We start from the raw sequence: 8,049 nt of genomic DNA, 5'->3' as shown, positions 1-8,049 counted from the left end.
TGGGACGTATTAGGGGAAGTTTTAAAAATGCAGCTGCCATCTGATGGGAAGTAACAGCACTTAAACAACACTTCACTAAGACCCATTAGATCCTACACAACTCTGAAGACCAGAGCAACGTAATGAGAGCAACATGGAGCATCAAATTTGATGCTCCGATTTGTCAAACCAATGAGCAACAGAGCCATTATCGGCAAAAGGCAGCGTTGCCTCTCTAGCCTAATGGCAAAAGCCAATGTAATGTTACATTAGTGTTGGATTTAATAAAGAAGAGCTGTTGAAAGCATTGCCATGTGCCAATTACATCAAGGCCTGCTGGTCAGTTAGCTGTAATTTAAAGACACTTTGCAGCCGTCAGGGACAATCAGAGTGTGAGAACTACCATTGGACCTCTTCAGATTATAGTCACAATGTATACAATCTGACAAACAACATGTCTATCTAATCACTTTCTTTTGACTTTCAGCATTCAGACCAGCGTCATGGGTTTTTTTCCACCCTGATTTCAACAAATTGGACACCAGCTGAACACGTGTTAGCCTCTTGAGAGCCCATGGTGATGTAAAACAGTGGAATTAAGCTCCACGGTGGTCCGTGGTCCATTTCTGTCTCACACATTATGCTCTCTGCTTGACTCTTCCTACTTTGGAGTCCAACCTGACTTCTCTGTAATTTATCCCTTAATGTGTATTCTTTATCGCCTTTCTTTCCCGGTGCTCGTGCCTCTCTTCATCTTTCCTTCCTGCCTCTTTATTTCCCCTTCCCTAAGATGGCAGCCTCTCCTCAACCTCATCCTCTCTTCTGTCCTGCTGTTGTGCTCTTTCAAATGTTCAATATCCACTTCTCTTCCTTCCTGTCTTGCCTCTGATCTCCTTATTTCCTTCTCCCCTTCCTTTGCCCACCTCTCTAACCAAGAGCTGACATTAATCTCCTGCTGATGGACCCTAATTACAGTGTCCACCCCGGCAGCGTGACTCTTGATCCTCACCGCTCCAGGGTGTGGCATAGATAATCATCAGGGAGAGATCACAGTGATTACAGGTAGGATTTATCGAAGGCAGCTTTTAAACCTTTAATTCATTTAATTTGTTGTTGACCAAGGCAAACAATCAAACATTGTGTTTCTTGTTTGTCTGTTTTCTGAATTCAGAAGTGACCAAATTTGGAAGAGAGAGAGAGGAGAAAGGGGTTGGCAAACACCACGTTATCAAAGCTAAACAGTCAATAGCCACAGCAGATCAGTCGAATGAGTCCTGATGAATTATCCTCATGCGGGGTCAAATGTAATCAGTGGAGATTGGCTTTTTATTTTTCAGACTCAACAGATACCAGACCTATTGCAATAACAGACTCACTGTTCGCTCACCAGAGTGATAAACTCAGGTGTGAGAGTAGCAGATGCAAACACATACCATGCTTGAAACAATCTGTCTTCTTGTCACTTCCAGCCATCGCATTTACAACACTAATGAGCTAACAATCCAGGTATGGCAAGCTCTGTATGCCAGCTACCTTGTGCAAAAGTATTGTTACAGCAACGCCAGAATTTCACTTGTTGCGGAAAAAATCTTGTCACAGTATCTGTGTGATCAATAAAGAGATGGAGAAACAAATGGTTGTTTTCTGTCTGGTCTTTGTTACAAACTCTCTTTCAAGCATAAACAAAGTACATAAAGCATGACCACGGAGATGGTTACATGTTAAAAAAAAACTTCCATGAAAGGCAAAGTCTCTAGTTAAAAAACAGAAGTCATTAGCTGTGTGAGTGAAACAAGAAGCTTGTCGTAGGTGAAAGTATAAGAACAGGATATACAAGAGAAACAGGGAACTTGCCCTTAGCAGTCAAATAAGAATCAAATAAGGAAACATATGTCTGCGGTCTTGTCAGACTGCACATCGACAGTTTCTATCACATTTTCTTACACCAGCATCTAGGTCGGGTCAATACATTTCCACAGCAGAAATATAATAATGACTACACAATAGCAGTTATCACAGTGAGTTTCCACCACACACTCCCCAAAAGAGCTTGAGCCCAGACTTCTTGGATGGCCAGTCCGTGCCACAAACCACTCTGGAATTCAATTCATTTGCCAAGTTCTTGAATTAAAAAGTCTCAATAATACAAAAAAAACAGGCAAAAATGTTAAATCTAGTGACTTAAATGGCCGGTGACTTGATGTCCATCAGACAGCCAGCAGAATCCACCTTTCTCTCAAAGCCACCATGCCCCATAAACTCTACATTTAATACGGATGAGTTATTTAGAAATTCTACTCCTACTATCATTGTGTGTCCGGAGATCCTGTGTAACTATGGTAACATTGTTTACATACAAGATCAGCTGTTAGCATCCTGAAGCATGTTGATGCTAAACAATGCTAGGCCCGATGTTCCCTGTGAGCTGAGGAGAAGGAGGCAAGGACGACGTGCTGGTATTATAGACTGTATAAAATGTGGACATAGTATCCGTGATGTCACCCATCTGTTATGAAGCCAACCGACGGCGGCAGCCATATTGGAAATGCGGAACTCAACCAGGCAGAGTGTGACCTAGTGTGAGCCTCCTAGCCAACAGCTATGTGTTCCTGACCGGGAGTCACGTCAGTCATGTCCTTATTTGGGCAAAACTCGTAATCTTAATATCTTCTGAACCGTCACGTCAGAAAAAAATTAATCCCTCGTTCAATGTGTGCCGATAGATATTAGCTTCTTAGGGCCAAGCCGTTTTTTGATCCAGGCTGTAAACATGTTTATTAATGCTGCAAAGATCGTCTTTTTCCCATTCATGTCTATGTGGTTTCCGGTGTTTATGCAGCCAGCCTCAAGCGGATTCTCGATGTATTGCAGTTTATAGCACTTCCGCATTGGCTTCATCGTTTGAGACCGGAGGTTGCCGCTTGGCTTGTACTGAGGTGCAAGCTATAAAAAAATGACATCAACCTGTCCTTCCACCCACCGTTATGGGGAATGTAAGATCTATCTACGATAAGGTGGACGAGTTAACTCAGCACCAGAGGGAATACTGGCAGAGTAGCATCATGCTAACAGAGCTAACACTGGACATGAACGCCACATTGGAAGGATTTCACCTGCTGTGGGCGGACAGGATACAGGAGAGCGAGACTGAACACACTGGTGAAGAAGGCCAGCTCAGTCCTGGACCCTGTGGAGGTGGTGGCTGACAGGAGAATTATGGCCAATCTGTCGTCTTTGATGAACATTTCTTTTTCTATATATATCCTTGTTGAAATTCTTGTACCGTACACCGTCTTGTTTGCTGCTGTAACTCCATGAATTCCCCCGTTGTGGGACGAATAAAGGAGTATCTTATCTTATCTTATCTTATGAATAGAGGAATAGGCTAAAGAAACCAAAGTGCTTTTTTACTGGGTTTTAAAAACATGAATTTTTACAATTAAAGTGGACATTTCAATTTGTGGCCTTAATGTTTTGTTTTTTGTTTTTTGTTTTTGTGTCCAGCCTGGAGTGGACATTTGAGGAACTGCAGTGTTAAACTTCTGTACTGTCTTAATCTTCAACACCTGAGGTTGCTGCTTGGTTAATTTCTTGTAGCTCTGATTAATTCAATTTCCAACTTTTTCCAATAAATGACAACAATAACTAGTAAGTGATTAATTTAACACTCTATAAGACAAGTTTGGATGATCGTCTTCAACAGTGAACAATCAGTACTCATGTGATAATTCCAATGTCCATGTTGTATTTGTGCATTCAGTGATAACACAATGGTTAACATGCCTCTGTCCCATCTTTTTTGAAAGCTGTTGCTGGTGTAAAATTTTATATGAGCACATATTTTTCATAAAACAATTAAAAAAATTCAGTTTCAACATTTGATATGCTGTCTTTGTACTGTTTTCAAACCATAATAGGGTTTAAATTAGTTGCAAACCTCCAAATTCTTGGAATTTGACTTGTATTTAGCATAAACGTCATCCTAAGCATACAATAAATAACATATAACTTACACAACCACAATTTAAACATTTCTGCATGCAGATGCATTAAGTTTCATAATGTGACGAAATACAATTGAGACATGGACTGATACAAGATAGACTTGTAGTTAGGAAGACTACGCCCTCATTATAATTTGATTTCTTCACATTTTCTAATCATCTTACCAAGCTTCCCAGTTTGCTTTTCGAATCAGGGTTGCAGCAACACAAGTTTCTTTATCATGGTCAATCAAATACCTTCAATCAACAGGCATGTGAGGGGTTAATTTGCTTGAAGCCAACTATTAAACTCTCTTGACAGTGCCCTTCTTTTTTAGGTGATGACTGTCTGGTCTCGTCCACACCAGAGTCTTAATGACATCTTTTCCATTTACACCCCGCCAAAACGCAAACCGCTCTACATGGGGAATGGGAACAGATTAAGAGTATAATGGCTGACATAGCTGATCTCCTGTTCCCAGCCTGAAGCCGTCCAGCAGGCTTTTCTAATTTAAATTTTTTTAAAAAGATTGAATTATGGTCTTATAACCCAATTTTGTTGCTCTCCAATTTGAAATGATGACTGGGGTGGGTCATGTCAATGGAAAGTAACAGAGATATTGTTCTGGTTCATTGTGGTGCAGAGTAGAATAAGCTCAAAGTTGAAGCTATGGATTTAACTGTAGATGTAAGATACAACTTTGGTCATGATGTCTGGGTAATGAGAATAGAAACTGCAGATACATTCAAGAAACTATAATAAGTTTCCTTCACAGGTTGTCTCAGGTCACCTTTGGGGACAGGCTCAAGACCTCTATCTGAAAATGTTAATCAGAGTGTGATTAAAGGATCCAATCAAGGCACTTCCCTGTGGAGGGATGTCAGACATGTCAAACTGAGATAGGACCCTGGTTCAGGTTCAGGACAAGATGCTGCTTTTATATCTTTTGAATCTGTTTTTGGAGTCCCCCATAAGAGCATGGAGTGGGGCCATTTCATTCGGCCTGCTGCATTATTGGTGTACGCCGATAGCTCTTGTATTGACAGGGTTTAAAATATAACGTCAGCAGCAAGGAGTGAACCAGGAAGAAGTACATTTCTAACACCAAACTGTGTTTTGCCCCAATTTTTATTGTGCCTATAAACCAATGTATTTTTCGTCGTCAAATTTTAGCTTCATTCAAATAACTTTTTTCTGGTAGTTGCATCATTTCATCACTTTTTTACAGAATATTATTACCAAAATGTTCAAATTTCACTTGAGTCATGCTTCCACCAAATTCTGACAAATGGAAAATGGAAATCCTCCCCTACTCCCACTCAAAGAAGGTCAGAACACCCCACCTGCAGCCAAAATATATAAGTGCCATACCCTCCTCCATTCCTGACCCCCAACCACCACTACCACTTAATCATTTTTCAACATTCCCTGAGGTTTGGACAACATGGTGTGAGTCATGTAATACATATTCAGGTACTTTATATGAAAATACACATGAGGTTAAACCAAGGTCGCTACAGAGATGTGAAGTAGTCTGAATGTTAGCACAGCAGGTGAAGATCCGAACAGGATATGAAGCTTCCACTGGCTATGAAAAAAACTGGTGTGAACCTCAGAGAGCTGTGGCTTTAAATTTCAGCGATACATAAAACCAGAAACAAAATATGTCCACAAGTTGAATGTGAATAAAAAGGGATTCAATTAATGATTATTGGAATAATCTTTTAATCTGAGTAATATTTTCACTTCAAAAAGTGAAAGGCCTCCAACTGCTAAAGGCTAAAAAGGCTATATATTAAAAATGGTTAATTTATTTGACAACCAGTCCAAAAAGAATAAAACACAGCAACAAACTGTGATCCCAGACATGGTTTCTCAGTGTGATTTTGAGCCCATGCAGTGAATTCCACTACAGAGTCATGTCTGTTTATAATGCAGTGCCACCTGAAGGCCTGAAGATCATGGTGTTGTATGCAATGTCCTTTTTTTGTGCTGAGATTTCTCAAATAATATAATATTAATGATTTTATGTATGAGACTTGAGGAAATCCTCAAATTATTTGCAACTTTACAATGAAGAACGTATTTTTCTCACACAGTCTCTGATACAAACTTAAAACATGCATATAATTTATTTCAGTCTCAACATTTGATTAGCTGTCTTTCTACTGTTTTAAAGGCTTTATTTGATTTGCAAACCATCAGATACTGTTTTTATTCTCTTTTTACACAGAAGCTCATTGCTGATGGAATTTGGGTTGTATCAGTCGTTAGCTACCTCCAAGCTAAGATAACTATTTCACAATCCGTCAGATTTCCTTTTTTTGGACTATTTGTCATGTTCAACATAATCATTTGGACGACAGTATCAGGGCTTCGTAACTTATGCATAACGTCAGAGAAAATAGTATGAATGTGTTGAATTTCCAGTTTAAGACATGACAAAAATATGTAATCATTTATAATGAAAAAAAAGATAAGGGCCATTTATTCATTGGTTTATAAACTATCCTTTTATTGGCTTTTTGCTGCAGCAGCTCAGAAACAAGTCAAGGCTAACCCTGTGGCTTCTTTTCATTGCTTTCAGTAATATAAGAATCTGTGTCTACACCACAACAACTCAATGACCTTGTCAATTTTGAATTCACGATGAATACAAGTTGAATCCCATATAGACAGCACAATAACAATCCCTAACACCTCCATTGGACTTGATACGAAAGGTTGGTTCTTTCAGCCTCGAAGCTGTTGTGCGCTTAACACACTTTAAACTCCCCCCCAGCACAGACCTTGGTGTCAAACAGCCTTATTTGCACTGCAAGGCCGACCTAACGCTGTGACTTTTCTGAGGGACTCCATTGTTGGAGGCGGTGTTAAATGGAAAATGTAGATTGCAGCAGGCTGGTGTCTCGGCCCCAAGGACTGAACCATTTCTATTCCTCACAGGCCTGTGGGAGGGCTGTCATGTATGGGGGACATATTCTGGCTTTTATTGTTGTTTTTGAATGGATTCACAGAGAGATTGGAAACCTTGAAAAGGGGATTCTGTGCTTGGGGAAAAAAAGCTTTCAGCCCCTCGCAGGTTTTGGTGTTCTGAGGAAAATGGCTGCATCGATTTAACCAGGCCCGACTAAGTTCCAGCAACGGTCCCAGTGGTCCGTCCCTCTACCGCTGCTTTCATCTGCATTTTCTCCTCTCCGGCAGCATCTGCATGCTTTCTGAGTGAAATTAGCCCAATTTGACGACTGATGTGCCGCTGGGACCCCGCTGATAGCTGCCAACCAGCTCACCTAGCAGCAAGCTGCCGAGATGGGAAGCAGCAGGCTTCCTTCCCAGCAGATAAAAACACAAACATGAATTGTTATTATTATTATCCTATCTCACGTCTCTTAAATCGTCCCAAAATATTCAGCCACCTTCCCCTGTGGGTTGTCAATAGAGGAGCAGAGAGCCTGCAAATCTGTCTGTTTATATACATCACATCAAGAGCAAATATTAATGCTCAATTTCCTAGCAGTGGGCCATCCTATAATGCATTTATCCTCTGCAAATAGCAATGTCACGCTAACTCCAGGGAGAGGCGTCAGCTGAAATGTTATGAATAACTTGATCAAATTACACAGTGGGAGCAGGAGGGGAATAATAAGGCTGGTGCTGTGGGTCTTGGCAGCCCAAAAGGGCCCAGCCAGGTTAAGGCACCCAGCCAGACACCATGCCTGGAACTAAATGAAGCTGTTAGCAAATGCTACAGGTCGTTCAGAGGCGCTCACTGCGCTCCCTCGGGGCCCACCATCTGCTGACACATAAAACACCAAGACAAAAGAGAAGTGTCTTTATACTTTGGAAGAGGAGTTAGACTTTGTGGTCCATTCACCTTTTGGGTGAACTTTGAGAAGGGGATATGAATCTTTAGAGCTCTTTGTTTTTATTTTGAGGAGTCATCAGGCAAATAGAAATGCAGACAACTCATTACATTGTCTATTTTCAAGGTTTTATTTCAAGTGTAGCTACTATATTTGTCGATATTTTCTACTGTAATGGGTAAAATTTACAATTTTTTGAAAACCCTAAAAAAGAAAAACATTC

This window comes from Notolabrus celidotus, chromosome 19 (genome assembly GCF_009762535.1).
Source record: "Notolabrus celidotus isolate fNotCel1 chromosome 19, fNotCel1.pri, whole genome shotgun sequence".
NCBI classification, from domain to species: domain Eukaryota; kingdom Metazoa; phylum Chordata; class Actinopteri; order Labriformes; family Labridae; genus Notolabrus; species Notolabrus celidotus.
Note: the sequence above shows the minus strand (reverse complement) of the source record.